Source organism: Helianthus annuus, chromosome 13 (assembly GCF_002127325.2).
Source record: "Helianthus annuus cultivar XRQ/B chromosome 13, HanXRQr2.0-SUNRISE, whole genome shotgun sequence".
NCBI lineage: Eukaryota > Viridiplantae > Streptophyta > Magnoliopsida > Asterales > Asteraceae > Helianthus > Helianthus annuus.
In genome coordinates this window covers 60,424,688-60,435,011 of record NC_035445.2, presented here as the reverse complement: position 1 = coordinate 60,435,011, position 10,324 = coordinate 60,424,688, and the positions used below count along the sequence as shown (strand labels likewise).

Genomic DNA, 10,324 nt, shown 5'->3' with positions numbered 1-10,324 from the left:
GACCAAGGCTATTGTCTGCCGAAGACGGCGCGACCAAGAAGGTTGCCCGCCCGAGATGTCGAAAAGAGAGGTCACGCTCGGGAATTTTCCGTATGCGACTCGAGCAAATTCGACATATGCTGGTTCCCGCGGAAGCGTAATGCCCGTTCTCCGTTTAAATAAGATAAACTAGACCATCGGGAACACTGTTAAGCAGTTTTAGAAATTTGACGAAGAAAATTCACGTTTCTAGGTTTATCATAAACCGTGACTATAAATAATAGAGACTGTCCAAGTTTGAATTTTGGTGAAAGTTGGTGGTTTATTAGGCGGCTTATGGCACAAGGTAAGCATATATGCCAGCTAGTGTTGGACACCCATGCTAAGACATGTTAGCTTTAATTAATCAACTTTAAAATAGTAGTCAACGTGAGTTGGTTCAAAGCCCACGTAAGATGATAAGTTCATGAATTAATAATAGAGTTAGTGTTTGACCAAAATATGGCTTCACATTATCACATATGGTATAATTCCATGTTTTAAAAGTTAAAACATGCACGTAGCTTTTTCGAGTGAATGAGGAATTCTTGGACCTCACCTACACAAATCAAACCTTCAGAAGGCATAGAAAACGATCGTTCTTATCTAATGCATCTTCTGTAGATCTCAAAAAACCCATATCTATAGATTTTAGTGAAAAAAGCGAGATGTAATCGTTGTCGGTCCACGGACAAGCGTGTCTGACAGGCGAGGTGTACTCGCACGGTGGCAGAGAGTGCCCGGCAAGCGATGTGTATTCGCGCACGCGACGGCAAGCGGCGTGTACTCGGGCGGCGACGGAGCATACTTGCACGGCGGCGGAGTGTCCCCGACAAGCAGGGGTGCACCTGCGCGCTGACGGGAGTGGAGAAATAAGCGTCTAAAGGAAAGGAGTGTTAAATAAAAGCTTCTGCCGGAGAGGTGGGTGGAATATGAGCTTCCGCCCGTGGTGGCGGGTAGGATAGGGGCTTCCGCCGGAGGTGGCGGGCAGGATAGGGGCTTCCGCCGGAGGTGGCGGGCAGGATAGGGGCTTCCGCCGGAGGTGGCGGGTAGGATAGGGGCTTCCGCCGGAGGTAGTGGGTAGGATAAGGGCTTACGCCAGAAATGGCGGGCAGGATAGGGGCTTCCGCCGGAGGTGGCGGGTAGGGTAAGGGCTTCCGCCAGAGGTGGCGGGTAGGATAGGGGCTTCCGCCGGAGGTAGTGGGTAGGATAAGGGCTTACGCCGGAAATTGTATGACCGAAATTATTACCCTGGAGATGAGCGGAGCGTGATGGTAGGCCACTTGGGGTAGCGGGGCATATAAGTGACCCCTCGGAGGTGGCCGGGATGTGTTGTGTTTATCGGTGAAAAGGGAACACCCTCCTGTGGAGAATGCAACAGGGCCGTCAACGGCAAGTGCTTATGCATGCCGGTGATGCGAAGGCGGGAAGCACACGCAAGTGGAGCGAGGGCGGTCAGGCTGTAGATGGTGGAAGGAGTTGGTGGTCCACTGTAGATGGCGGGACAAGGTAGTTTGCACAGCATGCGCGAGTAAGTCGTCCGCGGGTAGGTTTAAAAAACCACAAGGTAATATTGAAAGAAAATAGTCTATTTTCGTTTACCCGCCTGTACGTGTGCTTGAAAGAAGGAGGCTCATTTGGTGGGAGTTATCCCTATTTTCTCATGTTATAATAATAAAAAAGGAATCAGGTGCCTCGAAAACCTAACATGCACCTTTTCAGAATTTAATTTATTTTGTGGCATGACATCAGCCATCAAAGTGTACTGTTAAGAGTTTTATCACAATAGAAAGGTAGGAATTATAGTTGTGAAGCAAATCTTCCTATTTTGATTTCTCAAAGCCGTCAGGTCTGTAGGCCCCTAGGCTTAGAGCATGTATATGTGATTAGCCAATAAAGGGGATCTGGAGATTTGAACCCCAACGAAACATATCTTTCTCTAGAAAGATGTCTATTAATAATTTTTTTAGTATTAATTAATAGAGAAGATTTGAAGGCTTCACCTTTGTAAGAACCTGTATGATGAATGCAGACATCAAGATCGAGTGGAGATAAATGAGATGTGACTGTTGCCGGTCCCACGGATGGCGCCAATGAAGAAACATGTCCCAAGCGGGTCGATACTTCTACGGTGATGAATACGGATATGGCCACACCTCGTCTTCTTCGCCCGAATCCTAGACCTGCAAATAAGAAGAGAGAACGTGGGCAATTGTAGAGACGGCCGGTAGAGGAAGAATCCCCTATTTCCAGCTACAAAAGTGTTGCCCTATATCTCATACCCTAATGAGGAGGTGGAGACCTCCTTATATAGGAGATATAGGAAAAACCCTAACCTCAATGGGCCAGGCCCAGTTAGGGGTTGTCTCTACGAGCCCACAGCCTAGTGTAGTATAAACTACAATGCGCTGGGCCTCGCGGGTTAGTACACAATAATAATAATATTTAATTAATATAAAAGTGATAAATAGCATAAAAGTCCGACCGTTTGGGTCGGGTCCAGTACCATACCGGCCATATTCGGTACCGGTACCGGTACCAAATCTTAATAAATTTCGGGACTGGGAAATTCGGTACCGGTACCGGTTTTTTCCGATAATACCGAATGAGTACCGGTTATATATACACCACTTATGTAGTACCGATGATGTATCCTATGTAGCAAATCCCATTCTTGGTGATATGTTATCCCATTGTTCTGTTCTGTTGACCACAAACCAAAACATTGACCAAGCCATTCATAATTGACAACATGTATTCTTAATATTGTTTTATAATTCAAAATTAATTTGAAAGTTCAGAAGTTAAAAGGGTGCTGAACACTGAACTGTATACCCCTACTACCTACGTACAACCTAAGTAAAAAAAAAATCTTTAGAAGATCTCTCTCCCAAATGGAAAACTCATGGTTCCTTCTTCTCTCCTAATGTAAAAACTGCTCAATACCTCCTACTCAACCTCCTGTACATCGGAATTCTCTAAAATTAAATAGTGTTTATGAATATTCAGGTACCATCGGCCACTACTTGTACCGAACCAGCGTTAATTTATGCGATTCAGGCTTGACAAGGTACTCATATTTCTAGGGTTTTTAGGGTTTTTATGAATATTCATGATTTTGTTTGTTCAGTGTGTAAGATGATGCCTCTGATGTGATTCATTCATGTTTGGTTTGGTACATCATTTATTACAAAAATGATTTATTGTTCTACACTTATTGTTCTACATTTATTACAAGATGATTTATTGTTGTTCTACACTTATTGTTCTACATCTGTTGGTACACCATGTTTTTTTAACTGAAAAAGAGTTCCCTGAGTACTAGTACTGTATCGATTATAGTTTTGATAATGTACATCATGTTTGGTAACCAACAGATAGTGATACACCAAAAAACCATATTAGCTGATAATGTAATAGTTCGACCTTTTGAAAAAGTCGATGGTTAATGTGTTATTTCTTTCATCAGTTATTGTAGGTTACTTCAGCAGCTTGCTAAAAAATGACATCTCCTTCTTTGAATGAACCCAATCTTAGTCAAGTAAGTTTGTTGGTTTTTCAACAGTTTTTGTAGGTTACTTCAACAGTTTACTTTGTTTTGTATAAAGCTTATTGTTGTGTGTGGTTTGTAGGATGATGAAGATGAAACGCTTGTCGATGAGACCCCTCATGATGACCAACTAGGTATTGATTCGGGATCGGGTAATGGGATGGAATCAAGCCGTAAGAGAAAAAAACCAACAAAGAAACAAGCTCCCCAAAAGAAAGCCAAAAAAGGAGGCGAAAAGGGAGGCAAAAAAGAAGGCGAAAAGGGAGGCAAAAAAGGAGGCAAGGAGAGGGCCGCGTGTTGGGTTCATTATGATATTGTCTATCTAGACACTACAAAAAAATGAGTATTAGAGACTAAAAAATCAGTATTCGATACATAAAAATCAGTCCCTAATGTTTATCAAGGACTGATTTGCCAGTCCCTAGCCAGTCCCAGATACCTAGTACTAGATAGTGTTTTTAGTAACTGAAAATCAGTCCCGATTGTATGACACCAACAGTGACTAACGGTTAGTCTCTGATACATAAAAATTTAGTCCTCAATTTGTCCCCTGTTACCACGTCATTTCAGTCCCCGATACATGTCTTTGGTGACTGCAAATTAGTCTCAAATACTATGATATTTCAGTCCCCAAAACATAACTTTAGCGACTGAAAATCAGTTGTTTAAATTGTGTATATATTGTTTTTAATACATTTCATTGTGTTCATAATTCCATATCGATTCAGTCCTTAATAAGACGTTTCCGAGACTGAGAATCCGTCTCTAATTATCACGCCATTTTAGTTCTTGAAAATAAATCTCAAATACATTTTAATTGTAGTCCCAAAAGTCTGAAATCAGTCTATGATAACATTTGTTGTTCTCGAAGAGAATACAAAAAAAGGTATCCATTCCAGACAAATGAAACCAAATGTATCTATAATATCATAGATAAATAATTTCAAATACAAATGAATTCAAAATATATACAAATGAAAATGTCTCTATTCATTTAACTTGTGACCTTTTTTCTGTTTCCCCAAACAGCAATAAGTTTTCAAGGCATCTTTCCATTTAGCCTCCTCTGCAATTGCACAAGAACACTTGATTGCTTCTTGATTGTTTAGTTTACCATTTTTCAACCCAATACCTTATAAACCTTAACAATCAACTGCACAACATACATGTGGCCATCTGATTCAAAGCATAATACGAAAAAAAATCATCAGTATATAACAACTAGAAATTTATGTAATCAAATGTTAACTTGAAGATATACAAAACTACAGATGATTATAATTTACCCAATGATTAACAAAGTATACCTAAACAACAAGCATCAATCCAATCTTAAAACAAATCAAGCACAGTAATCAACAGAATAGATCAATAAACAACAATAAGTATTCGAAAGACATAAAACTACGGCTGATTGCAATTTACCCGTGATTAACGAAGAGGACAGTAATCAATCGAGAGGATGTTTCAAAACTCTGACCATAACGGAGAACTAATCCGGCGGAAGCAACTCTAACATCGTCAAAATAGTTTGCTTTATTAAATCCTTCGCAGAATATAAAACACCTTTGAAGATTCTCGAGTGCTAATGTGAACTGCCAGAACACAAAAGGTAAGTCAAAAGCCAGCAACACTTTTGCAAAATTCAATCATAGACTGAGATATGAAATCAGATACATACAATATCAAGAGCACAAGTAAAATGAAACTTTAATACTAATTTTTCATTGGCCAATTGCATTGTTTTAACTCACATCTTGTATCATATGTACCTAAGCTTTTACATATGGGAGTTCTACGTAAACAAAACTCTTAACTTGGAAGCACAAAAAGCATATAGAAACAATTAGGGGTGTAAACGAGCTGCGCTAGTCGAGATCGGCTCGAAACGAGTCGAGTTTAAACGAGTTTTCGCCCAAGCCTGAGCCTAAAAATAAGCTTGTTTAGTAAACGGGCCCAAGCTTCACTTATCAAGCTTGAGCTAGCTCGCGAGCCTAAACAAGCCTGTCATTTATATATGAAAAAATAAACAAATGACATATAAATATATGTATATATATTATGTCATATATAAATTTATAAATAATATTTCTATAACTTATATAACAGTAAATAGATGCTTATTACATTGATATGGACTTGTGTATCATACCTTTAAAGATATAGCCACTCGAACTTAATCTGGACTTCAACCATATTATTCTTCTCATCCACACATTGTCAAAGGTATAGATCAAGCACGTAATCTTCTTTAAACATAATGACCTTCAAAATTAACTATTAGCAAAGCACTTTTACGCTTTAATTTAAATATAAATTGTTCAAATGATCACAAGCCTACATGAATAATAACAAAATACAAAGAAAAGATAAACCTAAGAAAAGAGAAGAATAGAGATAGAAGATGGCGTTGGCAATGCAGGGAGACGATAGCTGGGTGGATATGACCTGAAGAACACAGAAATCAGAAAGATTGTAATGGCAATTACAATGAAAGAACTAATAGTCACAACTGTGTAAGTGACACCTTATCATGTCTTCTTCAAATGCATGAGCTCACTGTAATTTTTGCCTAAATATTAAAGTAATCGATTTTTGATTAACTAAAATTAGGGTTCATATAAGAATTTTTTTAGAAATGGTGTATAACCCTGGACTGAATACACATTTTCTACCAGCAAGCAACAAAAACCCTAATTATCCACATTCAGAATCTCGAATTTACAAGCTTTAATCAGGAACAGAAAAAAATAAACATGTAAACTTCAAAATCAAAAACAAATTCGAACCACAAGTTAGTTGAATATCAAAGGGGAAAATAAAACCTTTTGAATCTGATCGGTGGTGATGTTTGTAGGAGGGAAACGAAGAAGATATCATGGGTTGGGCATCATCAACTACTTCATTTCTCTTTCTAAATCAAAAACTTTAATTATTTTGGCGATTCAAGAAACCTAACTATCGATATTTAAAACTCTATGGACGGAACAATGACGGAGTTACGTGACCTCTCAGTGTTGAAAACCGACTCTATACTTGTAAAGTCGTTATGCCTTCTCTTTATTTTTACCCTAGCTTGTGATTTGGGACATGGGACAGGTGATTTTTGGGGGTGGTAAGCAAAAACGGTGCATCGAGCGGCTCACGAGCTGCTTGGTATCACTATATTTGACCACGGTGCACCGCTATAACGGGTGCATCGAGCGGCTCACGAGCTGCTTGGTATCAGCTTAAGAAAAAGCTCAAAATGAGCCGAGCTTGAGCCTAAGTTAAAGTTTGTTTATTTATGGACCCTGAACTCGAGTCTGTCATGTGAAGCTCGTCAGGCTTGTCGAGCCGTATCGAGCTTCAGTGTAACATTAGTTTTTTTTAATATTTTAATAACAATAAACCCTTATTTTAAGTTGTCTAATAAATGAGCCGAGTCGAGCTTATTTAAACTTGTTTATGAGCCAAGCACGAACCAAAAATAAGCTTGTTTAGTAGACGATCTCGAGCTCGAGCGTCACTTATCGAGCTCGCGAGCCTAAACGAGTCTATTATTTATATTATTTTATTCAATATATTAATTAATAGATGCTAAACGAGCTGAACTCGAGCTTGAAGAACTACCAACAAGCCGAGCACGGGCTCGACTTGGCCCATTTGCAAGACACGCCCGAACTTGACTAGGCTTGAGCCTGACTAGTAAGTAGGTTTTTCAAGCTTCGCTTTCGCGCATTTACTATTTATTAAATAGTTTAATTATATTTATAAGTTTTTATATAATTTTTAACTTATAATTTTTTTTATATATAACATAATATGTATATAAAATACTTATTGTATTGAAGTATTATATTATGATAATAATTATTCATAAATATATATTTATTTGTATTAAATAAACATTACATAAATATCTTACTCATTAAGCCTCACAACCTCAATAAACAAAGCTCGAGCTGATTTATAAAGAAAAAATCATGGTTTTGAAACTAAATATAAGTCCCCATTATGGTCTGTCACAATAACTATGAGGACTAATTTTTAGTTTCTAATATTTTTATTTGAAACACCAAAATTTGTGTCTATTATTAGAGACTAATTATTTGTCATTATTTCTCCCGTCTATAAAAAATCATTGGAGACTAAATATTAGTTCCTAATAAGGTTTCGGAAAGATCTTTAAGCTTGATGTCACAGTCCCAGTCCCTGATAGGATGCTTCCGAATAGATGGTAGAATATGCATAACATAATTGGACACCGAAAATTAGTCACCAATTATTTTCTATACCAAAAGGCGTTCAAAACTGAATATTAGTCCCTAATTTTGTATGTCTTTAAAATATAAAGAACTGATATTCAGTCTCTAATATATTCCATCTACATTAGAGACTAAAGATTAGTCACCAACACGTATACGCCATTTTTCATTATAAAGGGAACATATTTGAGACTGAAATTCAGTAGCCAATAAGTGTCCCTCCATAAATCTATATGGCGCAAACATATCTACGAATGAAATTTAGTCTCAAATAACGTGTCAAAATATTAGAGACTAATTTTTAGTAACTAATATATGTCGCGTAGAAATCAGTCCCCAATATTATTAGTGACTGATAAATCGGTCTTAGATATTACGTATTAGAGACTGATACATCAATCCCTAATAGTTTAGTCTCTAATGGCCACTTTTCTTGTAGTGAGAAGACGAGGATGGAGTGAGTCGGAAGTATGGAAGGTGCAAGTATTGTAAACATGAAATTGCAACGGATTCAAATAAAACGGTACATCTGGTCTTAGAAAACAGGCCGCGGCTTGTGATGAAAATCCCGATGTTGATAAAAGTCAAAGTAATTTAGCGTTTCAAAAGGAAGCTAGCGGGGAAGGTAGTGTGAGCATTTGGAAACATGATGATGCTAGGATCAAGAAAGCTTTACTAGATTTGATTATTGTTGCCGAACTACCTTTTAAGCTTGTGGAAAATCCAGTTTTTATTGCGTACACCAATGCTTTGAACGGAAAATTCACTTTGCCATCACGACATAAAGTGTCTAGAGATATTGGAAAGTATTATATTGAGGAAAGAAATAAACTTTTAGCATATGTAAGTAAACCTACCAACACCGTTCACTTGACTACCGACACTTGGACATCCTCATGTCAACGGGTTAATTATTTGGTTGTAACGGCACATTTCATCGATGATGATTGGGTAATGCATAAACGCATTATTAATTTTAGACCCATTCATAGCCATAAGGGGGAGGATATTGGTCAAGAGTTATTACATTGCATTCATGGTTGGGGTATTAAAAATGTTATGACCATGACGGTTGATAACGCATCTAGTAATGATAAGGCGATTGATTATATGCGGAGAAAGTTGACCAATTTGTATGCTGGGGGGAAACATTTTCATATTAGGTGTATGGCACACATACTAAACCTAATTGTCAAGGATGGTTTAACAGAAAACAATTATCATGTTGATTGTTTACGAAAAGCGGTTAGATATATTCGCAACTCAACGCAAAGAATAGACAAGTTCAAAAAGTGCATGGAGGCTTCGAATCTTGAATCAACAAAGTTTTTGTGTGCAGATTTGCCTACTAGGTGGAATTCTACCCATGAGATGTTGAAAACGGCAGTGGATTTAAGGGATATATTTTTCTCTTATGAGCTTGAAGACAGCGGGTACATTCATGATTTGGAAAGACTGCCGGAACATTCCGACTTTGGTGCTTGTGAAAAGTTGGTTAAATTTCTAGAAAAGTTTAAGACTAAAACAGAAATTGTGTCATCCACATCAAAGCCGTTAGCTCACCTATTTTTTAGAGAAATCCTAGATGTAGACAAACATCTACAGGTGTGGGATTGCGATCCAAGTTTTTCTACAATGGTTAGTTCAATGCGTGAGAAATATGACAAGTATTGGGGGGAGTTTGACAACCTTAACGACTACATGTATTTTGCTGTTATCTTGGATCCCACCATGAAATTACATTTTGTTGAACATTGTTTTACAGAGATGATTATCTCTAACATAACCGAGGATATCATGTGACAAAAGAAGACATTAAAAAGGTGGTATCGATGAAGTCGTTTGATCTTGAGAGTAGGTTACATGAGCTATTTCAAACATACAAGGACCGATTTGACAATGTAGATTACAATTCGGCATCGCAAGAAGCGCGTAACGATGATGTTGTTGAACGTGATGGCAATGACTTCTTCATGGAGTTTCTAAATAAGGAAGAAAGTCAATCGGTTGGTATGGAAACTGAGTTAAAAAGGTACTTAAATGAGCCAAAAGTGAATTTTAGTATCAATTTTGACATACTTAAGTGGTGGAAACAAAACGCGATTAGATTCCCAATTGTATCTCTGATGGCTAGAGGTAAATTGATTTACCTTTTATAATGTTTTTTTATCATTACTTGGTTATATTATTGTTTTTTTTAACTTGTATAATTGTTAGATATTTTGACAATTCAAATTTCCACGGTCGCATCCGAATCAGCGTTTAGCATCGGCGGTCATGTACTAGACGCTTATAGAACAAGGTTGTCAACTAACATCATTGAAGCTTTGATTTGCACGCAAGATTGGGTGAGAAAGTCAAGAAAACCAATTGTGGATGACATAAACGATATACTAAAGGATGACGACGTTGCCATAGGTAAAGACTACTAGTTCTTGATTGATTTCCTTATTGTCATATAATGGCGTGTTAACTTTATTCGGTTCTTTTTTTCTATAGAGATTGAAGA

At 37.7% G+C, this 10,324-nt stretch overlaps 2 long non-coding RNA genes across 5 annotated transcripts; one reads left to right on the top strand and one right to left on the bottom strand.

Moving 5' to 3' along the window:
• The first annotated feature begins 544 nt into the window (after positions 1 to 544).
• LOC110897918 lies at positions 545 to 3,988 on the top strand. 3 transcript variants are annotated; one of them, XR_004877106.1, is made up of 5 exons: positions 545 to 1,585; positions 2,051 to 2,946; positions 3,028 to 3,088; positions 3,488 to 3,559; positions 3,651 to 3,988. It is a non-coding gene; the product is annotated as an uncharacterized LOC110897918 (long non-coding RNA). The 3 variants fall into 3 exon arrangements; XR_004877105.1 differs by having other exon boundaries at positions 545 to 1,564; positions 2,051 to 3,088; XR_004877104.1 differs by having other exon boundaries at positions 2,051 to 3,088.
• A 486-nt stretch (positions 3,989 to 4,474) lies between these two features.
• On the bottom strand, positions 4,475 to 6,675 carry LOC110897919. Of its 2 annotated transcripts, XR_002569083.2 has the most exons (5): positions 6,394 to 6,669; positions 5,944 to 6,016; positions 5,721 to 5,833; positions 4,994 to 5,163; positions 4,475 to 4,744 (listed from the first exon to the last, which is right to left on the bottom strand). It is a non-coding gene; the product is annotated as an uncharacterized LOC110897919 (long non-coding RNA). The 2 variants fall into 2 exon arrangements; XR_002569082.2 differs by having other exon boundaries at positions 5,721 to 6,016; positions 6,394 to 6,675.
• Between the last annotated feature and the right edge of the window lie 3,649 nt (positions 6,676 to 10,324).